We start from the raw sequence: 25272 nt of genomic DNA on the forward strand, positions 1-25272 counted from the left end.
TTTAAGCCTTTAATTCATTTTTAGTTCATTTTTATGAGTGGTGTAATATAGGGATCCAGTTTCATTCTTTTGCATGTGGATATAGTTTTCCCAGCACCATTTATTGAAGAGACTATCTGTTCCCCATTGTGTGTTCCCCTTGTCAAAGATTAGGTGACAACATATGCTTGGGTTTATTTCTGAGCTCTCTATTCTCTTCCATTGGTCTATATATCTGTTTCCATACCAATATCATACTGTTTTGATTACTATAGCTTTGTAAAATAGTTCAAAATCAGGAAGTATAATGCTTCCAGCTTTGTTTTTCTTTTTCAAGATTTATTTGGCTATTTGGGAGTTTTTGCATTTCCATGTCAATTTTGGGATTTTTATTTCTGTGAAAAATGCCATTGGAATTTTGATAGGGATTGCATTGAATCTGTAGGTCACTTTGGGTATATGGTCATAACATTTGTTCTTTTAAAGAGCTTACATATTTATTGAAACAATGTTTCAACAGAACAATATTCATTCAGTGAGTTAAATTTGCCCTAGATTGAGAAACAATTGCTAAATGCTAGGCACTATGCAAGGCACTTTCCATACATTATTGGCAATGATTACAATGACCCTGAAAAGTGGTATAATTAACTTATTCCAATTGAGGAGACTGAGCCAAGAAGTGGGAAAACCAGGATTTCAAAGCAGGGATGCTGGAAAAGCATTCATGATAACTTGATTAATCATGTCTCTGTCATACTCTCCTTTTTAAGCAGCAGTGGGAAGGCATTGGAGTCCTCCATTCTGTTCTCTCCGTGTTTCCATTTGGGAGTACTTCTGTTAGAATAACTCTCTTGGCTTCTTTCCCCACTCCTGGATCAGTTGGTAATTCTGTCTAGTTAAATGAGGAAAGTATTAGAAAGCTTATTATGGCTTTCTATATATTCCATGTCCTCCAATCCAGTTTTTAACAGTAATAAACAGATATTTTTAATGTATTTTTATTGATTTTTAGAGAGAGAGGAAGGGAGAGGGATAAAGAGATAGAAACATCAATGAGAGAGGAAGTCATTGATTGGCTACCTCCTGCATGGCCTCCACTGGGGATTGAGCCTGCAACCTGGGCATGTGCCCTGACTAGGAATCGAACCGGCAATCTCTTGGTTCCTGGGTCGATGCTCAATTGCTGAGCCACACCAGCCAGGCTAAAGAGATATTTTTTCCATCTTTGCCTTTCTGCTTCTTGTGTCTCTCAATTGGTCCTGAACCTGGGAGTGGATGAGAAGGGTGTTATTATTTATCACTACTCCCTAAATATATCTACCCAACCCATGTCTACACAGTGTGTGTGTCCATTTATCTGTTCATTATTGTCTTCTGAACGTCTGTATGGGCCTGTTCTGAATGCAACTCTGATTGCCAAAGTGCCTCTATGTGTGTACATCTATGTAACAGAAAGTATGTGTGGGTATTAGGTCCAAGCTCCATTTGGTCCTCAGGAAGGGATTGATCTTGGTATGTGTTGGGGAGAGGGGAAGAGAGAATGAAGATATATTCCTTGAATTTGGCTTTGAGGGCCTCCTTTCCTTATAATAATTCTTGCCCTTATCCCTTAGAAGCAGGCTCTACCTCAAAAGACTGCTTAATTTTATTTCTCTTTCCTTCCATTCTGGAGCCTCAGACATTTCCAGTCTGTGAGCTAGTAGCCATAATTTCAGAAACCCTTCCTATGCTGGCTCCAAGACTGTTTGCACATTGTTTACAGACTAGGGAAGTTCTCATTTGTCATAGGCAAATGATCATATTAGAGAAATCTATCTTGCATTTTGTGATTGTTATCTAGTGTTCTATGACGCATACATCTAAGCTACCTGGTGAGTTTTATCAAGTCATCTTCTTAATTTCATCAGTCCTGTGGGAAAAATAAGGTAAGAGTCACAATTAGAGTCATCATTTTATAGGTAAAACCGAAGGCTGAATAAATTCATTGCTTTTCTAATTGTCCCTCCATGCTTCTTTGGAAAATCAAGTGTTGGTGGGCCCAGAGTGTTCCTGGGCTAATTGACCCATAGGCACAAGGGAACCCAGAACAATTTTTTTTAATGAAACAAATTTTGTCACAAATAATATCAATAGGTGTTCATTTTTTATCTCACCAGGTGGATCTATTGGACTAATCTACATGGATTTCTAGGGCCCTGTTCTCTCCTTTCCCATATATCCCCACCCTGCCCAGTAATTACCCTGGCTCTTCTGGATGTTTCTCACGGAGCAGAGATCTGGGGCAATGATAATTATCACTGGAGAGGGAAAAAAGTGTAATGTTCCAGGTATTATTCATATATAGATTACATGAAAATAATAGCAAGTTCCTGCCTCCCATCTAGCTATACACCTAAGGGTGTATGTAGTGGGGGTAGGGTGGAGCAAAGGGCAATTTAAGTAGACTATAGTACTAAAGAGTCTTATTCCTGGGGAATTTTGCCTAGGGCTAGGGAAAGACATGGTTGAAGCCTGTTTCTTTTGAGTTAAAACTAGTATAACATTATTTTACAAAATACTATAGCTGGGCAGTATTTTTATTAAATCAATCCTCGTAAGTACATGCTACTAGAGAAAGTTGGAGTTTCCATTTCTCCTTGGGCAGTTTCATAAAGAATCCTTCCATTGCCAATGTATCCCATTTGGGCCATCCTATGCTTTTATTCACTCAGAGAAATACCAACTCTCTCATGGAATCTCAGAATCTTTGCTAGGCTTGGTATTGTGTTTGAGACTATAGATTTAGAGCCTCTTCATTCTTTTTGAGCTGATAAATATAGACAGTCTCTCTCTCTCTCTCTCTCTCTCTCTCTCTCTCTCTCTCTCTCTCTCTCTCTCTCTCTATAAGAGGCTTCCATCTGTGGTGGCTGGTGCTCTCTGGGAAGGCCTGTTGGAGCAGGAGTTGGTTTGTTTGTGTTCTAAACTCACACGAATGTCAGCCCAATTAGAAACCTTCAATTTGTCCTTGGGGCAATCATTCATGTGGTACAGGTTCAGCTGAGTTGTGATGAATGTTTGTCATTGCTCTAGAGGAGTTTCAGCCAGGGATTGACTCCTTCATATCATGGATGTGAAAATAAGATGAACTGGTCAGATCCACTATGTGGGTTTGAAGATGACCTCTACTTAGGACCCAGCTTGGACAGGGACTACCCCTTGCTTTGAACTGTTAGCCAATCTTCTCAACTTCTCAAATGCTATTTTCTGTGAGTTGTTCATCATTCCTTGGTCATTAATAAAATGCATTTTTGGTGAATATTAAGTTCTTACCTCAACTCCTCTAGCTATGAAAAGAAAAAAATTCACAAGCACATACATACAAAACCCAGCCCTTCTACTTTCAAAAAGTTTCCATCATTTTGCAGAAAAGGTACACTAATTCAATGGGCATTTGAGTACAACAAAGTCCCCACTACATTTTGATGACGCTCTGGAGAAGTACATAGTTGCAGGCAATATATATATAATTTCCTTCTTTTCTTTCTTTGATACTTTATTTTTACTCTGGATTAAGTAGAAATGAACCCTGTCTATGAAACATTGGCTGAAGAGGAAGTTGTTTTCTTTTGGCTTGAATCTAGAATAATCTAGTCCAAAGAGGAAAGACAAAGACAACTGCTTTTGTCTAGGAGTGTCAGATGGGCTTCTGCAAAGGATTACTTACTCCAAATATTTTCTTCAAGGGAAGTGGTCCCATGTGTCTAGATGTGTACACATCATACACCCCTCCACCCATGTAGATTCATGAACAAAGTCATACATAAGGACTTATGTTCAAATTTGAGGATGCCTGGCTCATATTTTTTTTGAGAGTTTGACAGCTCAGATTGCTAAAGAAAGAGGTTCCTGAATTCTGAAACAGCTGCCAGCAACCTGACAATATTTAATGTTCTAATACATAGGGCAGTTATAGTGGTGTTTTTTTTCCACTGGTTTAGATTAAACTTCAGACACCTGGATATCATACTTAATTCCTCTTTTTTCCCCCCAACATCACTGGCATTCACTTAGTCACCAAGCTCTGTCATTTCTAGCCCTAAAATAGCTCTCAAATCCATCCACTTATCTCCATGCCCACTGCCACTTCATCATCATCTCACACCTAGACCATTGGAACAGCTTTCTAACTGAGCTCCCTGATGCCTGCTGTTCTCCCCAGATGACTCTAATCCATTCTTTACTTTGCAGCATTTTGAAGCTGGGGAACTCTTCCTAAATAAAAACTGTATGTCACTCCTATTTTTTTTTCAATGGTTCCGCATTGTTTCCTGAATAAAATCTAAGTCCCTTGACTAAGATCCTTATTATGTGGCTCCTTGCTACATAGCCAGTACTTTTCCCCTGCCACTTCCTAATCACCCCACCCCAAACACTTAGATCTCCAGAAGTACCAAATTATGGACAGTTACCCCAAGTACAACCTGTTCTCTTGTATCTCTAGGTCATTTTACAAACATTTCTTTCTACCTGGAATGCCTTCCACTTCACCCTTGTCCATCTGGAAAATCCCTATACTTTCTTCAAATCAGTTTGAAGGTCATACTTGGTACCTCTAAGCTCTTCTTTCTTGATGGTTTCACTTCACCCTTTATATCACTTCATTGTGGCCCTGATCATTTTTTATTGTATTTGTCTCTTTCCCTGGGCTGGCTGTTCCTCATGGAAGATAAGGATTGCCTGACCTAGAGCACCCAGCAACTAAGACACTACAAAGAGGCTCCTTTAGTGATTTAGAACCCAAAAAGGGTCCTGAGATTGACCAAACCCCAGGCCTAGAAAGATTTCTACTTTGATGTTGTTTAATGGTACATGTTACTGGCGAACTAATAACAAAAGGAGAAAAAAATGTAAAAATTTGGCTGAGTTATAGAAAAGGAATATAAAAAATAAAAATTGCCATCTTATGCTCCACATACTGGCCCTTGCCATGCCCTCCTAGCTTTGGTTCTTCCTCCTCTGACTCTCACTCTACCCTCTGGCAACATCATAATACTCACAATATCCCCACCCCCCTCATTTCGTGGTGTATACTACCTCCATACTTTTACTCATGCTGTCTCTCTACCTAGAGTACATTTCCCTTTGCTTTAGGTAACTTCTACCAATATTTTAAGATGTAGCTCAGGCCTCACTTCTTCCAGGAAGCCTTCCCTACTTAACCAGCATATCAGTGAATATGTGCCCACGCATGGAGAGAGAGAGAGAGAGAGAGAGAGAGAGAGAGAGAGAGAGAGAGGAGATATTTTGCTAACAAGTGATAAAAATACAACATGTATAAGCTTAAGCCAAAAGAAATGGGTTAATGATACTAATTGAAAAATTACAGGGGTAATTTTAGGCATAGCTAGACCCTGGTGCTCAAATGATGTCACCAGCAATCTATTTCTATTTGTTGGCCCCGATCTCCTCTATGTTGACTCAGTTCTTAGGCAGGCTCTCCTTGCATGATGGCCAAGATATCCACCAAGAGCTACAGATTTGCATCTTACCACTTAGCAACCCCAGTAGAAACATGTTCTCAATGGTTCCAGCAAAAGTTCTAGAATTGAGTCTATCGCTAAACTAATAACAATGGCCAGAGAAACAGAGTTCTCTAATTATCAATATGTGTTGGTCAGAGATATCCAGATAAATAGAACCAATTTTTGTGTGATTTGTTTGTTTATTAATTACTAGGGGCCCGGTGCACGAAATTCGTGCACTGGGTGTGTGTGGGGAGGGGAGTGTCCCTCAGTCCAGCCTGCCCCCTCTCACATACTGGGAGCCCTCAGGCGTTGACCCCCATCACCCTCCAATCGCAGGATCGGCCCCTTGCCCAGGCCTGATGCCTCAGCCAGAGGCGTAGACCCCCATCACCCTCCAATCGCCTGATCGGCCCCTTGCCCAGGCCTGACGCCTCCGCCAGAGGTGTCAGGCTTGGACAGGGGACCCCCATCTCCCCCTGATCACTGGCTCTGGCCCCCGCCCAGGCCTGAGGCCTCTGGCCCAGGAATCATACCTGGGCAGGGGACCCCCATCTCCCTCTGATCGCTTGCTCCACCCCCCTCCCAAGCCTGACGCCTCTGACCCAGGCTTCAGGCCTGGGCAAGGGGACCATCATATCCCCCCAATCCCCGGCTCCGCCCCCCACCCAGGCCTGATGCCTCGGCCAGAGGAGTTGACCCTCATCACCCTCCGATCACCAATCACCGGATCGGCCCCTTGACCAGGCCTGAGGCCTCTGGCAGAGGTGTCAGGCCTGGGCAGGGGACCCCCAGCTCCCCGCGGTTGCAGGCTCCGCCCCTGCCCAGGCCTAACGCCTCTGGCCCAGGTGTCCGGCCCGGGCAGCGGGGACCCGCAGCTGCAGCGGCCCCGCGATCGTGGGCTCCGCTTTAGGCCCAGGCAAGGGACCCCTAGCTCCCTGGACTGCCAGCTTCGACCGTGCCCAGCTCCCATCGCTGGCTCCACCCCTACTTCCTGCTATCACTGGCCAGGGCGGCAAAGGCGCCTGAATCTCCGATCATGGCTGGGGGGCAGGGCCCCCAGCTCTTAGCTCCCCCCTGGGTTTCCGATCACTGTCAGTGTCAGGGGGCTTCTTCCTGCTTTCCCTTTCGCCTCCCTGCATTGTGCCTACATATGCAAATTAACCGCCATCTTGTTGGCAGTTAACTGCCAATCATAGTTGGCAGTTAATTTGCATATAGCCCTGATTAGCCAATGAAAAGGGTATCGTCGTACGCCAATTACCATTTTTCTCTTTTATTAGATAGGATAGGAATCACATGATTATGGAGGCTAGGAAATCACATGATCTGCTGCCTGCAAGCTGGAGAACCAGGAAAGCTGGTGGTATAATTCAGTCTGAGTCCAAAGGCCTGAGAACAAAAGTGCCAATGTCTAAAGGACAGGAATAGAGTAAATAGATATCCCAGCTCAAGCAAACAGCAAATTTGCACTTCCTCTGCCATTTTATTATATTCATGCCCCAACAGATTGGATGATGCCCACCAGCATTGGTAAAGGCAATCTTTATTCAGTCTACTGATACAAATGGTAATCTATTCCAGAAACACTCTCCTCTCACAGACATACCCAGAAATAATGTTTTACTAGCTATCTGGGTAACCCTTAGCCCAGTCAAGTAAACATATAAACTTAATCATCCTACTAGAGTTGAGTGATGTACCATCTAAGTGGGATGAGATCTGTTACCAGAAGAAGCCATGTTGGGCAGCAAAAGCCCTATATTTTAACACTTAGTTTTCCTCTTACATTCTCCCATGTTCCTTCCTTTTCAATGTCTCTGATCAGACAGTACCATTTGTATTTGTGTATATATATATATATATATATATATATATATATATATATATATATATACCTCCTCTACTAGACAGTGAGTTTCTATGTCTATTTATTGCTATCCCTAGAGATAGTATGGGGGCTTGGCTTCTAGTAGGTATTCTCAATCAATAAAGGATGAATGAATAGCCTTGCTGTGCATTTTGAACAGATGATTAATTACATGGAGCCATACTGAAGGCTAATTCAGGCAAATAGTTTAATTTAATAATTAGACAAATTAAGTAACTTGTCTCTAATTTATTTGATTAAATACACAATTATTACTGGGTTGCATGGTAAAAGGCATAAATGGCTCACTCAACATTCCAAAATTATGTAATAAATGTCTTCTATGTGTCAGTCACTATGCTAGAGACTACGATTATCCTCTATTAATTAGCCCCTTACCATTAATGAAAGTCTGTAGTTTATAGTGTGTAGTGGTTGTATGTGTGGGCTCTAGGGCCCTGGGTTTAAATTCTAGCACTTGCATCTACCAGTTTAGTTAACCTTTGATCAGTTACTTATCCACTGTGCCTAGTTTCTTTTGCCCCACCCTGTATTATTTCCTACAATCCTTGCAAAAAGCCTTGTAAGGTAAGTTCTTCTGTTATTATCTTCTTTTACAAGCAGAAGAAGAAACTGAAGGGCAGAGAAGTGAAATAACTTGCCTAAAACCACATAACTAGTAAATGGAAAAGCCAGGTTTCCAACCCAAGCAGCCTTGCTCTAGAACTCATGCTATTTACTACCTCTTCATGTTGCCTATGAGCTCAACCTCTCTGAGCCTCAGATTCCTCATGCGTAAAATCACCTTAATTGTGCTCACCTCCTAGGGTTGCTGTGAGGATTAGAAATAAGCCAGGGGAAGCATTTTGCACAATACTGGACATATTGAAAGAGCTTACTGTGTAAGAATTTTTATTATTCTGCTTCTCCATTGTTCCAAGGAGCAGCAGGTCTGGACCTTTCTTCCTTTTTGCCAGTGCTATTTCTTGATTCTAATTATTCTGACTACAAATTAGTTTCTATATGAGGGAGGTACTACTGGGTTAGTTACAGAATGAAGAAAACTTTGATGCCAATGATTTTTCTTAGTTCATCCTCAACTGTGATTCTGCACTTCCTCTGCACTTCAGTATCCTGGCTACATGTGTCACTCACCAGGTTCCCCAACACTGGCCCAGTCTCTCCCCACTCTCCAGCTAATCTTCCCAATGTGGGCTCTTGCCAGGCTGGCCATATTTCCTTCCACCTGTCATCTCATTATGGAAAAATGGACTTGAAAAGGACTGAAACAGCAGCCTGAGGGAGACCCTCATGGACACAAATACACCTGAAAGGGATTTTAAATTGTGGCTAGTTATTTCATTTCCCATTGGTAATTTGTATTTTCCTGCCACCTTCACACTATTTTGAGTATATATCTAATCATAGAAACAATAAGAGTTAAGACTAAACTGAAAACATGGAAAGAAAGATAGCAACTAAAAAATCCATCAGTCAGTGATGAGCTTGCACTGTTATAGCTGCAATCCAAATAGGTCTGATCCTTTGGGAAAGCAATTTGGCAATTTGCATCAAGAACCAAAATTATGTTCCTTGCCCTTTGACACTGCAGTCCCTCTCTGGGAATTGTATCCTAAGGACAGACATCAGCAGAAGGAAAACAAAAGTTGATAGGCGTTAAATGCAGTTTTACTAACAAGAAAATGGCAATAATCTTAATGTTGATCAACTTGATGTATATTAGGGTCTATTAGCAAATAAAATAGGAATAATAAAAGGTTCAATTTATAATGTTAAATAAATAAAACAAAATACAAGATAGTTATGAGGTAAAATTATCTTTATATGGACACAACTTAGAAAGGATTTTATAAATGAGGACACAACTTAGAAATGAAAATTCTAGCATTAGGATAAGGGGTGGAATTACAGTCCCTTCCTCTGCACTTCGGTGTTTTTGATTACTGACTTTAGAAGTTTTAATGTGTTTGGATAAAGGGTGAGGAGTGGGAAGTAGTTGGAGAAGGAATTTCAAATACCAGCTCCATTAACTCTATTTTCTACTCATCAACTTACAACAGCAATTTTCAACTGGTGTGCTGCAAGACTTTTTTTTAAAAAAATGTTTTTTATTGATTTCAGAGGGGAAGGGAGAGAGAAGCATCAATGATGAGAGAGAATCATTAATTGGCTGCCTCCTGCATGCCCCCTACTGGGGTTGAAGCCCAAAACCCTAGAATGTGTCCTTGGCCAGAATCAAACCCAGGACCCTTCAATCCACAGGTCGACGCTCTATCTACTGAGCAAACCAGCTAGGGCTGCAAGACTTTTTAAAACATGCAATGTCTGACTTTAATCAGAGGCACTGACCTCTCTTCCCTTAGATTGTCGAATAAAAAACTGACAACAGCCAACAAAACAAAAGCCAGCCAGTGTGAATGAATCAAAATTATACCTATTTTTGGAAGATCAGCAAAATATATGTCTGGTGTGCTGCAGAATTTTAGCTATCCTATCTAATAAAGAGGGAATATGCAAATTGACCATCATGCCATCACAAAGATGGTGGCACCCACAGCAGAGGCAGGGTTTCCGTAACACAAGATGGCTGCACCCACAGTGGAGGCGGGGTTTCTGTAACATAAGATGGCTCCACTCACAGTAGAGGCCAAGTTTCCTTAACGAGCCTTAATGAGCAATCAGCAGGGACCTGAGGCTGTGTGGTGCTGGGCCGGGGCAGGGGACCTCAGGCTGCGTCCCCCACCCATCAGGGCTTGACGGGGGACCTCAAGGTGTGCCCCACACACAGCGCTGGGCTGGGGGCCTCAGGCTACTCCTCCTGCCACAGGCCGGAGGACCTCAGGCTTGATGGGGGATCTCAGGTTGCATCCCCTGCCCAGCAGGGCTTGACAGGAGACCTCAAGGTGCACTCCCGCCTGCCTGGTGGGGCTTGACAGGGGAGCTCAGACTGCGTCCCCCACCCAGTGGGGCTTGATGGGGGACCTCAAGGCATGCCCCTCACCCTGGCCTGGGCTGGAGGAACTCAGGCCATGCCCCCTGTCCCAGGGCTTGGCCAGGGGACCTCAGGCTGTGCCCCCCATCCTGGGGCCAGGCTGGGGGACCTGAGGCTGCACCCCCTACCCTGTGGGGCTTGACAGGGCCCCAGAAGCTGCACCCCCCACCTGGCGGGGTTTGACAAGGGTGGGGCTGGCTGGGTCTGGATCTTGCCTAACAGGGGTGGGGCCGGCTGGGTCTGGGTCTCGCGCAATTTTGAGGCACCGCGGGTGGGCAGGGACTTGACTCTGTGTCCCGCGGTGCCCCCCAGACTCTGACAGGAGGAAGATTTTCATATACATTTTACTAATTTTCTTTCATCACTGACACTTCTATTATAGAGAAAGGGCAAATAGCAATATTAAAATACTTCCTCTAATTAATCCACTTTTAATGTGCACAAATTTTGTGCAGCGGGCCACTAGTTAGTTTATATGTGCCATGAGGTGAAAATGGTTGAAAATCGCTGCCTTACAAGTAAAGCCAATTAAGTATTCAACTTAGTTTTGTCTTTTAATACAAAGATAGACAGTAGCCCCATTTACTCATCCTAACAGATATACATACACAGTCAGGCTCCCTCCTATTCCCTAGCCCAGCCGTGGGCAAACTATGGCCTGCGGGCCGAATCCGGCCCGTTTGAAATGAATAAAACAAACAAAAAAAAAGACCATACGCTTTTATGTAATGATGTTTACTTTGAATTTATATTAGTTCACACAAACACTCCATCCATGCTTTTGTTCCGGCCCTCCAGTCCAGTTTAAGAACCCATTGTGGCCCTCAAGTCAAAAAGTTTGCCCACCCCTGCCCTAGCCCTTCCTTTTCTGGTCCCACTGTGGCATGCAGCAGGGCACAGGAGTGAACACACTCATATTTCCATCCTCAATATTCCACTATCAGCTATGTGACTTTAAGCAGGTTACTTTAACTTGTCTGAGGATTGGTTTGTTCACTTGAATAATGGAGCTTATATTTTGGGATGTGAGAATTAAATAAGTTAATGTATGCAAAGTGCTTAACACAGTGCCTAATATCATGTAAATGCTCAATAAATCTTAGCTGTGTGCTACAAGATTAAGATAATCCTAGCACCGACTTCAGAAGACTTCTAGGGATGAAATGGAAGAATAAATGTCAAGCCTCTGGTTTCATAGGTGCTAAATGTATTGATAGCTGCCATCATGGAAATTGTTGCACTGGGCATTCTTACCCAGTAACAAAATTATCAGATGATAGAGGAAGCATGCTGATATTAAGTGGGATGGTGTCTGGAAGACATACCTGTTAAATTCCTTCCAAGCAAGCAGTACAAATCCTCGTGATTTGAAGGTCAAGAAGAGCCTGAGAGTGACTCAGCAGGGAAACCATGTGCAGAATAAAGATGAAGCTCCTTTTAAATCCATGAAGAAACTAGAGAGTAAACAAGAGGATTATTGTTGATTGTAGTAATTCAGGGACAGCTCCTAAAAGAATATGCTAAGAGGTCAGAGGCAAATCAGCTAGAAAACCTTGAAAGAAAACTTAGGAGAGTTGAGCAGAATCAGCAGGTGTGATCTGAGCCCAGGGGAAAAAAAGAGGCTAATAGTAATAGCTAATACCTAATGTATAGTTAGAATTTACTGTGTCAAGCATTGTGCTAAGCAATTCATGTGCAATATCTCATTTTATCTTCCTTATCATCCTATGAGGTAAATTTTATTATTACTCCCATATTATAATCTGGACCTATGTATGGATGACTACAAAACCTTAAAGTATACCAAGTCCCAAGAGAGAACCTTCTGGAAATAAGCCATTGAATCAGGGTTAGAGTGTCCGAAACTGAATTCATCATTTTTTCCCAGGGAATCCATCTTTTGTTCTGTACTTCCCATCATAGCACTACCATCCACCCAAGCCAGAAATTTGGGGTTCACTCTTGATTTTTCATTTTCAATTGAATCAGCCACTAAGGCCTTCCAATTTTGCTTCCTATTTTTCATATCCATCTTTTCCTCTCTATCTCTTGCAAATCAAGCTCTCCTGGTCTATTCTAGTAGTGTCCTATCTGGATTCTCTGGCTCTAGGTTTTGCTTCCTTGGTAACAATTTAGCCTACAAACTACAACCAGAATGATCTCTTTTCTCTTACTTTCCTTTTATTCTACAAGGTAATCTTTCTAAAATGCAAATTTGACCATGTAATTTCCCTACCAAGAACTTCTAGTTGTTCCATAATTTTCCTGTGTGTTGTCCATGATTTAACTCTCCATGTCCTACTGAGCTGTGCCCATTTCCCTAGCTTCATCTCCTGCCATTCTCTATTCCCTGAACTACATGTAGATCCTCCTTACTCATCTCTCTAGTCCATGGCCTCATGAGTTTGTTTGTGTAATTTATTCTGCCAAGTTCACCCTTTCCTATACCTTTTCTCTCAGTCTTTGAGTCTGAGCTTAGGCATCAACACTTTCATAAAGCCTTTCTGTACCCCTAAGTATGCTAAATGACTCTCCTCTACCCTCTAAATGAACAAGATTCCTTGTTCACCCTGTGTGCCTGGTCCCACTGTGGCATGCAGCAGGGCACAGGAGTGAACACACTCATATTTCCATCCTCAATATTCCACTATCAGCTATGTGACTTAAAGCAGGTTACTTTAACTTTAACTGGTCACTTATGACAGTACATTGAAATGATGCTTATGGTTCTGGATCATTCCTTGTTCATCTCTACATCCCCCAAACTTAGTGAGTCCCTGATCCATAGTTAAGGTTTTTTTTAATCTATATTTTTTATTTATTTCAGAGAGGAAGGGAGAGGGAGAGATAGAAACATCAATGATGAGAAAGAATAATTGATTGGCTGCCCCCTGCACGCCCCCTACTGGGGATCAAGCCTGCAACCCTGGCATGTGCCCTTGACTGGAATCAAACTGGGGACCCTTCAGTCCATAGGCTGACACTCTACCCACTGAGCCAAACCGGCTAGGGCCATAGTTAGGATTTGATAAATGTTTTTGAACTGTTGCAAGTACCCAGTATCTGTATCCAAGTAATGCTTGAGGTAGAGACCAAAAAGATCTAAAGGAAATAAGTACCAATTATGAAGCACCTACTGTGTGGTGATGTCCAACTCTGACCAGCACCCACTAGTACTAGACCCATATTTTCTCTTATTTTTCTCTATAGTTTTAATCACCATCTGTCATATTATATATTACTAGAGGCCCGGTGCATGAATTCGTGCATGGGTGGGGTCCCTCAGCCTAGCCGGCGATCAGGGTCATTGGGGGGGCCATCTTGCCTAGTCCCGATCAGAGCCATTGGGGGCCAGTTGGGGGTTGGGACTGTGGGAGGATGGCCAGCCATGGAGGTTGGCTGTGGGAGTGTACTGACCACCAGGGCGTACTCCTGCGTTGAGCCTCTGCCCCTAGTGGTCAGTGTGCGTCATAGCGACCGGTCACTCAGTTGACCAGTCGTAAAGTTTGCTTAGGCTTTTATATATATAGATACTTATTTAGTTTGTCAAACTTCCCCCACTATAATATCAACTCTACATGGGTAGTAATATTCACCTTTGTTCATTGTTGTATCCCCAATGCATATCAGTGTCTTGCACATACTAGTAGTAAGTTCTCAGTAAATATTTTTGAATAAATATGGAGGTTAGATACTTTGATCCTTTTATTTTATTTATTTTTTATTTTTAAGTTATTTTTTATTATTGACATTATGGAGGGTAAGCACTTTCAATGTATAATCTCATTTGTTCCTCACAACAACCCCGCAAGGTAAGTATTAATGTTTCTATTTTATAGGTGAGGAAAGTGAAGCTCCTCATCACCCACAGAAAAAATGACAGAGGTTTTGAGAAACAGGTGTATTTATTGAGCCTAAAGATTGAAAGATGATCGATTCAAAGATCTTGGTCACAAGATGTGGCGGTGCAACAAAAAATGCCAGCCTAATAAAATAGCAATAAATAAGCAAATCTCTGACAAGCTGAATTGAATAGAAAGACTATACTCTCTTCCAAGGGAGAGACTGTATATTTCTACATTCTACAAATGAAGTCAGTTTTGTAACCTGAATAGCTATATCTGCTGTTCTAAAAGAATCTGGGGGCTTGTAAGGACTTCCGTAGAAACATTATGAGGCAAGTCCATTGGAGCAAGAATACCATTTTTGCAGACAAGCCCCTCAGGATGTGCATATAAAAGTTAGTCTGTGGCACAGAGAATTGGGGTGCCCATTATGCAGCCTCTATAGGTACAAACCACACATACCTCCATAAGGGTAGAAGAGAACTAAGCACTTTGCAAAAGGTCTTACAAGACTCGTGTAGTCAGGGTCTGGAATTTAACCATAGTGCCTGGATCTCAATACAGATGACATACTCCAGAACTTTTTAATTCTACCTCAAGTTTTGACCTCTGTAGTCACATTTTCAGCTTTTGACCTTTACAGCCCATTGAAGACTTATTTTCAAGTTTCTTACCTGACTATTTTTAGGCTAGATAAATTAGAAAGGGAGAAAAAACATAGGCTTAAAACAAGGAGGTCTGTTTCTATGTATTCTTTTTTCCCCCCTACATATTCTTGAAACTTTATTTCCCCAGACAGAAAGGAAAAGTTTTCTGAACTTTCCTAAAAGATGACCTAAGTAAGATTTTTTTCCTGCATGTCAACTGTCACCAAAAGAAGAATATCTGGCATTTGTATCATAATACAAATTTATTATGTATCACAATGGATTTATATTTTATTGTGTGCTCTTCACTTACATTAGGGCATTTAAAACTCCTTATTGTTGAGTATTACAGATGTCCCCCTTTTTCCCCCCATTGCCCTCCTCCACCCTGGTCCTTCCCCATCCTAGGCCTTTACCTCCCTATTGTCTGTGTCCATAGGTAATGCATAAGTTCTTTGGTTAATCACTTCCCGTTCCCCCTTCTCTCTGAGATTCATCAGTCTGTTCCATGCCTCTGGTTCTATTTTATTCATCAGTTTATTTTGTTGATTAGATTCCTTGTTCATTTATTTTGATTTTTAGATTCAATTATTGATAGATATGTATTTATTCTCATTTTATGGTTTATATTTTTCTTCTTCTTCTTGTTATTATTATTATTATTATTATTCAAGAAGATCCTTCAACACTTTACATAATACTGGTTTGGTGGTGATGAACTCCTTTGCTTTTTCTTGTCTGTGAAGCTCTTTATCTGACCTTCAATTCCAAATGATAGCTTTGCTGGGTAGTGTGATCTTGATTGTAGGTCCCTGCTATTCACCACTTTGAATATTTCTTGCCACTCCCTCCTGGTCTGCAAAGTTTCTGTTGAGAAATCAGCTGACAGTAATATGGTGCTCCCTTGTAGGTAACTAACTGATTTTCTATTGCTACTTTTAAGATTATCTCTTTGTCTTTAATCTTTGGCATTTTAATTATGATGTGTCTTGGTGTGGGCCTCTTTGGGTTCATCTTGTTTGGGACTCTCTGTGCTTCCTGGACTTGTAAGTCTATTTTTTTTTTCACCAAGTAGGGGAAGTTTCTGTCATTATTTCTACAAATAGAAAACCTATTTGAAGGTACACTAGGGCATTTTAATCATTACAATCCTTTTATAGTGAAGGAAATGGTGACCCCGCAAAGGCATATAGCTAGGTGAAGGCCACACAGGTAGAAAATGGCAGAATTTGATTTGTAAATCCCAAGGGGTAGCAAATACCAACCTTGTCTATTCTACCTTTTATTAGAAACCCCCCTTCAAGCTTCCTATGGTAAAAAGTTAACTCATCATCTTTGTCCCCTACTTCTGTTCCCTATCTCAGGATATGGGGCCTTTATCCATCCCAGTGTTCAAGTCAGGCACCTGGGAGTTAGCCTTGACTTCTACTCCCATGATGTCTCTTGAATATGTTCCCTCCTCAATAACACTCTGCCTCACTACCTTATCTCAGATTCTCAACTCCTTTCATTGAACTGATGCAATGTCCTCTTCACAGGCTTTCCTGCCTCCATTCTTACCCTTCTTCATTCTCTAAGCCAGGAGGACCTTTATAAAGAACAAATTAGATTAAATCATTATAAATCTTCAATAATATCCCATTGCCTATAGGTTAAAGTAGGGCTCCTTAATTTGGCATCACATCCTCCCTCCTTTCTTCCTATATTCCCAGACATGAACCCTGCATTCTACTGACTGAAACTCTTAGTTTTCTAAAATGAACATAAACTGAGCTCACATTTATTGAGCACTTATTATATGCCAGGTTGTAGTCTAAAAGTATCATTTCCTATCATTTAATCATCAGCAATTATCCTATGAGGTGGATAATATCATCACCTCCATGTGACAGATGAGGAAATGGAGACAGAGAAAGGGTAACTAACTTACCAAAGGTAATTCAGTTAATAAGTGTAAGATTTGGGATTGAAGCCCAGGAATTTTGGTTCCACAGTCTGTGTTCTTAACTACTACCCTACCTCTTTCATTCCTTTCTATCTGCCAAGAATGTCTTTCTCCCCTTCTCATCATCCACAAGGCTAATCTCTTTAAGACTTAACTCAATAATCTTCTCTGGGAAAATTTCCCTGACCACTCCACATTCCTTTGCTACTTCTGATCCCTACCTCAGGCTGAATAAGATATCTCTCTGCTGGTTTCGCTTAGAACCTGTCCGTTCCTCTAATTATAGCACTTGACTCATAACTTACATGCCTATTCATGAACTTCTTGAGGTCAAGAAGCTGGCTTTAGTCACATTTTTTTCCAGCATGTCTGTAGCACAGTGCCTGGTACACTCAAAATGTTTGTTGAGTAATTATTATTATTCTGGAAGACCTCCAATAAATAATTTGGATAAGTTCATATTTGGCAAAACATGCAAATCCAGAAGTGGCATCCTTTACTATACTGGAATCCTGAGAGCTTCTGAAAAACTAAGCACAGAAATGTTCTAAACAGAAGGGGATGGATCATGAGTTTTATTTGTTAATGTTTTATTTAAATGTTTTCAAAGCTATAGAAAAGTTGTAATAATAAGAATTATACAAAGAAGACTTATATACCCTTTACTTAGATTCACCTATTGTTAAAACAATATTCCCATTTGCTTTATCATTTGCTTGCACTATCATCTATCTGTCTATCTATCTATCTATCATCAACTTATCTATCTATACATATCCATAAATCATAGTTGATTTTTCCTGAACTATTTAAAAGTATGTTGCATATATCATGGCCCTTTCCTGATAAATACCTCAGTATTCTCTTACATAACCAAAATATGGTTATCAATATCATAAAATTTAACATCAATATGATACTTAATATCAAATAGTTTCCATATTTTATATACAGGCCATTCCATATTCCAATTGTTGTAATTGGTTGTTCTTTATAGCATTTTTGTTTTCTGCCAGTACAGGATCCAGTCTAGGATAAGGTGTTAAATTTAGTTGTTATGTACTTTTAGTCCCTTTTGATCTAGAACATTTCCACAGTATTTCTTTCTTTTTTATGACATTACTATTTTTAAGAATATAGTCTTCTCTACACTATGCTTTAAAAATATATAGTGTTCCCAATGGGGAGAAAAGGAGACATATGTAATACTTTCAATAATAAAGAATTTAAATTGAAAATATCTATATAATAAAAGCCTAAGTGACCATTATGGCAGAACAACCAGAACGACTAGTCGCTATGATAAGCACTGACCATCTATATAATAAAAGCCTAAGTGACCATTATGGCAGAACAACCAGAACGACTAGTCGCTATGATAAGCACTGGCCATCAGGGGGCAGACGCTCAACGTAGGAGCTGGTCCCTGGTAGTCTGTGTGTTCCCACAGAGGGAACGCCGCTCAGCCAGAAGCCAGGCTCATGGCTGGTGAGCACAGCAGCGGTGGCGGGAGCCTCTCCTGCCTCTTCAGCAGTGCTAAGAAGCAGCGTGCCAAGCCATAAAGAGCAACAAACAGGTGGGCAGTAAGAAGCGAGGGGCCCAGGACTGTAAGAGGGATGTCTGACTGCTGGCTTAGGCCCACTCCCCACAGACATCCCCCAAGGGGTCCCGGACTGCTAGAGGGTGCAGGCCAGGCTGAGGGACTCCCCCCCCCCCAGTGCACGAATTTGGTGCACTGGGCCTCTAGTATATATATTTGCTCCTCATTGTGCTTTTCTGATGTTTCCTCGTGGTTAGGTTCAAGTTAGGTATTCCAGGCTGGAATACCACATAGTCTATGTCTTTTTTAGGGAATCATACATGGAGGCATATAATGTCTTTTTTGCCCCTTCATTAGTCATATTAATTTTGGGGGGCATATTAATTTTGATTGCCTTGTCATTCCACTATATAGTTATTTCTTTTCGTGGGAAATGGTATTAGAGAGCAAGATCTGGGCACTAGGTGTGTGACTTAAATGAAAGAAAGGTCCTATGGGATCCGGCCAGATAGATAAGGGCTGTCCTTGCCATGGGGAAAATAGAGGAGAAGAGGGGTTAGAAGATGTCCTCAAGAACATGCTCAGTTACTATGGCAAACACTGTAGGTTGGTCACTTTACAGCCTCAAATGTTCATTCCTATGCTAAAGAAACAACCCAGAGGTGTTCTTTGTCCAGCCTTGGGAGATGAATCATTACTGGTTTAAAACAATCATAGCAAGCCCATCCCCATTTGCCTAGTGAGGCCTACTGGTGAGCATATGACTGCTTGTGATTTATAAGACCTTGCAGCGGTTCTCAATCTGTGGGTCGTGACCATCGGAAAACACATATAGCGTATCAGATATTTACATTATGATTCATAACAGTAGCAAAATTACAGTTATGAAGTAGCAATGAAAATAATTTTATGGTTGGGGGTCACCACAACATGAGGAACTGTATTAAAGGGCCGTGGCATTAGGAAGGTTGAGAACCACTGCCTTAGGGAAAGTCTGTAATGGGGTTTCTGAGAAAGACTGTAGTGTCTGATAAAAGCAGCAGACCTTGAAAGAAAACAGCAGCCTCTTTGTCCCATGCCTATCTTTGCTGCTTAGAATGTTGTTTGAGGAAATGATGTTTAATGTTATGGCAGTCATCTTATGGCCATTAATTAATTGAACAAATATTTATTAAGTGCGTTCTGTGTGCCAGGCAATGTCCTAGGTACTGGGGATATAAGAGTAAACAAAACAGACTAAAGTCTCTACCTTCATTGAGCTTACATTCTAATGTGGAAGAGAGGAAACAAATAAAATATAGGCTATCCTTGATGGTGGTTAGTGATTTGTAGAAAAATAAAGCTGGGGAGGAAGAGAGGGAATGCCAGTACTGGGCTTATAATTTTTAATAGGGTAATTGGGGACAGCTCAATTAAAAAGAAACTATTTGAGGAAAAAATGGCATGCTTCGTAAATTCAGGTATCTTCAGACAGGGGCCATGGTTGTTTCAGTTTTAGAGAATGTGTGCTATTGAAGAAAGGAAACATCACTACACACCTAGGATAATAGAACATTAACATAGAAAAAACCTGGGTCTTTGATGACATAATTGAACTACTGAATTAAGCAACCCCGAAATTAACTTGCTTCCATACTTCTTGTTATGTGAGATCATGAAATGTCTTTTTTTTATATTGTTTTTATTGCTTAAAGTATTACAAAGAGTATTACATATGTCTCCTTTTCCCCCCCGCCCTTAACAATCCCCAGGCCTCCCCTACCCCCAGTGTCTTATGTCCATTGGTTATGCTTATATGCATGCATACAAGTCCTTCAGTTGATCTCTTACCCCCCTCCCGCCCCTGAAATGTCTTTATTGTATAAATAAGAATTAGATACCTGTAGTCACAGCCCAAAGCACTGTAACTGATACAGGGGTCATTAAGTTTGCTTGGCTGGCTCAGGAAGTAGATATGGGCAGCTTTGTGATTTCAGCTGTGAAGGATTTGGAAGAAGGGAGTGATAGAGTTGGAAAAATCATTTTGCAACCATTATTTAAAGATTGGTTCAGACAAAGATCAATGCACACTAAACCTGGGGGACATTTTAATGAGAATCAGATTATAGACTGGTTAGAGAGCAATGTTAAAGGTTGAACGTTACCAGGAGTCCCAGAAAGGGAATTACCAATTGGGAAAAATCAAAGATGACCTTGAGAACATGAAGATAGGGAAGAATACAACTACCTATCTTTGGAAAAAGGAAAATTATTTGGGAGATGAGAAAGCACATGAGGCAAGAAGGCACAACCTTTGTCATCAAAGCCTTGGGTTGGAGCTGCCGTTCTGATGATGTTGACTGATGACCATGGGTGAGTGGCTTCTCCTCTGAGCCTCAGTTTCCTTGTAAAATTAGGGTTATAATGCCTCCCTTAAGGTAGATGTTGGAGGGTAAAATGAGGTAATTTATATTAAAGTTCCCTGGCATACAGAAGTAGTAGGGCTTCAATAAGTAGTAGGGCTTGGTGGACCATATCAGTATAGGGTTTCAGTTTCTTCAGCATCAAATAGTGATGATAGTGATGTCTGAATCATTGCATTAAATTGGATGCTACATGTAAAGTGCTTAGAAGAGTGTCTGGTTGAGTGTTTAGTATGTTAGCTGGTACTATTATACGTTACTCATACCTATCAGAGGGACAACACTGGTAACAGTAATTAACAAATCTCAACTTATAGATTTAAAGACAACCTTTCTTGCCCTTCATCAGAAGGTCTTGGAACATATTATTAAGCTTTATAACACTAAATCCACTTTGTTATAAAAAGCGTAAGTGTCTTACTTCAGGTCATAATGTTGAGAATTAGAACCCAGCCCTTCACTGACTCTTTTTCCTGACCTAAATTGCTTTGTATTTTCTCTTTACATATAGTACATTAAAATTCTTCCAAATTTGGCTTCTGACTATTGAAGTGCTTGATCAAGTCTCTTGTCCCTCTCCCAGACAAAAGACCTGAGACTTAATCAGAAATATTGAACCACCTTTGGTCACAACAGTTGCTGGATCATAGGGAGACATGGCAGGAGCCTGGAGAGGGGTAAGCTAGGATAGCCATGACCAAAGAAGTACTTGAGAGGCTTGTGACTATTTACAAATCTGTGCAGAAGTATGTTAATATTTTAACCCAAGAGTTTTAATCACCGTGCATACCAGCAAAATATTACTCCTGAGCCTAGGAGAGCATTCTTAGCCATCTATTCCGTGTCTACCCCTAATACTACTATAGAGAATTCTTGAATTCCTCTATATCCTCCTGCCAGCTATAATTAGGCATACAGCCAAAGAGATGGTTTAAATAAGCCTCTAAAATCTTCTACCATTGACCTTGGAAAAATCTTCTGGTAATACCACTAACACTGGAGTCTTGACCAAATTTCAAACCAGGTGTTACTTGTCTTCTTGACCTTAAGTCATGCTGTTCCATTTCTTCTGCATTTATATTGAAAACCAAGATGGGTCTTATTGGATATGAGAATTGCAACTCAGTGGTGTGGGTGGAGATAAACTAGAGGATCTCCCACTCTATTTTCAAGTAGAAGGTGTCCTGTGGTTTGAGAATAGCCCAGGGTTAAGGTGAGTCTTCTCAGCTGTTCACCTTTCTATAGCATTGTCTGCCAAGTACAGACAGGACCCTGAATCCCTTCTGTTCTCCTGCTTTCAAGATTAAACATTAGATTCAGGAAGCTGGGCAGGAGAAGAAGCCAAAATATGGAGGTGGGACTTTAAGTGTAGCAGGAGAAAGAGCCCAATGTGCCTTTAGGAGGCAGAGATTTCAGTCTCCCATCCAGAATCTCACAGGCTCCTCTTGGTCACCCAGGAAACAGGAGGGCCTACTGCTGGGCAGCCAGGAAACAGAGCCGAACCAAGACACCAGAGTGTCAGGTACAGAGGGGCAACAGAGTCCATCAGTCCCACTTCATCAGCCCTTCTGCCTCCAGACTCATCAGACCCAGGCTACAAAATCTTTCAGATCACCTGCTTCCACCCTTTCTACCTGGTGTAAGACCCTCTCCTCAGCCTTCCTGCCAAGTGCTCCCAGCCAGTTTCCAAGTGAACTGGGATGGACCTGGGAGCTCCTTGCCTCAGCAGGCTCAGGATTCCACTTGACAGAATGTTGTTCCTGCCCCCCTGTAACTTCCTCCTATACACCCACGTTCTGCCCTCAGGACAACCAACCAGACAGGACTGCTCCTTAATCTCAGGAATGTCCTTCACATATTTGAACACAGCTACCTCTGCCATTCTTGCTCCCTAGCCAGGCTTCAATCTTTCCCAAGCTAAATACCCTCATCTCTTTCCGTCATTCCTATCAATGCCAAGGGAGATGATGCTTATCTTGATGCCTCGGTGAGGCAGCTAATTGGGCAACTTGGGTTGATTTACACTTGTAAAACTTTGGGTAAGTTACTTTGCTTCTCTAAGATTTGGTTTTCCCATGTATAGAATGGTTTTATTTCTGTTAATGCAATGTATTTACATCCTATGCCAGAGGTTGTGAGACATAATTACAGGATTACTCCTGAGTAATCATGGCTCTCCCCCACTCCAAAATCTCAAAGTGGTGTTAACCAGTAAGGCTGTGCATAAACTACAAAGAATGCAGCGATTGGTTCATCTTGTATAACATTTAGTGAACAAGATGTTGTTTGTGTCATGTCATTTGTTCTTGTCATTTGGTTATATTCTTATTTTTGTATGTTTCATGGTTACAATTTTTTGTATTTTATCTTTAAAATATTTTTTCCTTTATTGGTTTTAGAGAGAGAGGAAGGGAGAGGGATAGAGAGATAGAAACATCAATGAGAAACATCATTAGTCAGCTGCCTCCTACATGCCCCCTACTGGGAATAGAGCCTGCAACCTGGGTATGTGCCTTGACCAGGAACTGAACCAATGACCTCTTGGTTCCTGGGTGGACACTCAATCACTGAGCCACACCAGCTGGGCTATATTTTATCTTTAATTCCCAAAATGTATTAATGCCTCAAAAGTGGTTCATTCAAGTATAAAAACAGTGATAGAAAACAATAGCAAGTCATGGCAACATTAAAAACACAGTGAACTTGACTATGGCATAAATATAGAATGTGAAGATATATGCACCAGGACAAGTAAATCTGAAAATGTGATGGATGTAGAATGCAAAAGCTTTTCATATATTCTGCTATTTTCATGATAAATGGGATTAATATGTGGATTTTCTATGTTAAAAACAACCATTTCTGCTAATGTAGCAGCAGAAATTAGTAAAGAGGAATTAAAACAATGAATATTTGAACACTAACTTATATTATCCAGTGGTGCCACCACAGCTTTCACAACATTTTCATAGAAAGCACACGAACCCCTCTGGTAGCCTGTCAAATGTCTCCAGAATAAGCAGAAAATAATGCTTTCTAATATTAAACTGATGAATATTATTACCAAGAGATAAGAAGCCTAAACTACAATTGTATTAACAAAATTGCAGTGATTAGAGTATTTGCACTACATCTAATACTATTTCTAAGAAACTTATAGCACTAACCACAAAGTTTGTGGCAACTATTATATTCATTAAAATTCAGAATAAATTTTTGGCACAATTCCTTTATCACTAGCATTGCTTGCATAATATCATTGGATTGCACAGTGGAAGAACAATTCTTAATATGTGAACACACTAAGTGATATTTCAGTTGGCATATTGATGTGCATATTTAAGAAAAGAGCTAGTGAACTTTTGTTCTAGTTATCACTGAAAAATAAGTCTTCAAGATAAGATAATCTTCAGGTACTTAAAGATAATTTTGTGATATTTGCTAAAGACTGAAAAACATTGGCCTAAAACCAGTGTTGACAAGGTAGCAGCTATGCATGCAACAAAGCAGGGTGCTGCAGCCACATGAATAAAAGAAGCTGTACCTGAATGACAATTCATACTTAGATGTATTCAAAGAAACATTCGTAGTCAATAATATGCCTTTTGATTTTGATTCAGTGTTGAAGATAAGGGTCCAGATTGGGATTATGAAAACATATCCCCCATTGAGTGTTTATCTTTTCATGATGCTAGGTGAAGAAATGGGCAGTAAGTACAAGTCTATCTGATTTATGAAGGTCATTCAAGGGGAAAGATATTCTCCCAAGTTTTTTGAGGGACAAAACATAAAGCATTTCTTCATGATAGTGATAACACCGAAGACCATCTGTATTATTTCAATTGAATGTTCAAGTGGTATATCTCAGCAATATATTTTGTATTTTGAACAGCTTGAGCTTATCACTTCAGGGCTTAAATGTTACTATTTTATGATATCAGGATTTTTTATATGACTTAAATGTGGCACAAATGGTTCAATCTCTGAATCTGACTTGGTGCTTTTCTTTTCTCATTGGAGAACAAAAAAAAAATTGTATATCCACATCCACATGCTGTAAGGAAATGTGGAAAAATACCTTTCAGAGCTGAATGCAACCAAAGAAAGGATTAGATCTATTTGCTACTATCTTCCAAGTTGAAACATTCATCCTTTCAGTTTTTATGTGAAATGTTTATCACCTTCATGTCTGATGGAGTATTGAATGTAGCCTTTAGTAAGAAATCATTCCAAATTTCTAGTTTAATGTTCTATCCAAATATGCATATCCAAAACTATCTGCCAGAGCCACCAAATACTTGCTGCCATTCTCAACAACTTTAATTTGTGAATTGTTTTTTTTCTTTTAGTAAAAATAAAGGTAAAAAAAGAAACCAAACGGATATGAAACCTGAACTATAGCGCTAGTAATTATTTAGCTAGATATAGTTGTCTTGGTGAAATATTGCAAATAAATTATTATTATTCTCACTGTAACAAGTCAAAAAGACAAATTACCCTGCCCAAATTTATACAGCTCATGAGAGT

General features: G+C 40.6%; 1 long non-coding RNA gene across 2 annotated transcripts; it reads right to left on the bottom strand.

Annotated features, from left to right (window-relative positions):
- Positions 1-397: 397 nt before the first annotated feature.
- Positions 398-1931, bottom strand: LOC132224381 (uncharacterized). 2 transcript variants are annotated; one of them, XR_009450665.1, is made up of 3 exons: positions 1840-1931; positions 1063-1247; positions 398-874 (listed from the first exon to the last, which is right to left on the bottom strand). It is a non-coding gene; the product is annotated as an uncharacterized LOC132224381 (long non-coding RNA). The 2 variants fall into 2 exon arrangements; XR_009450666.1 differs by having other exon boundaries at positions 1851-1895.
- Between the last annotated feature and the right edge of the window lie 23341 nt (positions 1932-25272).

This window comes from Myotis daubentonii, chromosome X, assembly GCF_963259705.1.
Source record: "Myotis daubentonii chromosome X, mMyoDau2.1, whole genome shotgun sequence".
NCBI classification, from domain to species: Eukaryota; Metazoa; Chordata; class Mammalia; order Chiroptera; family Vespertilionidae; genus Myotis; species Myotis daubentonii.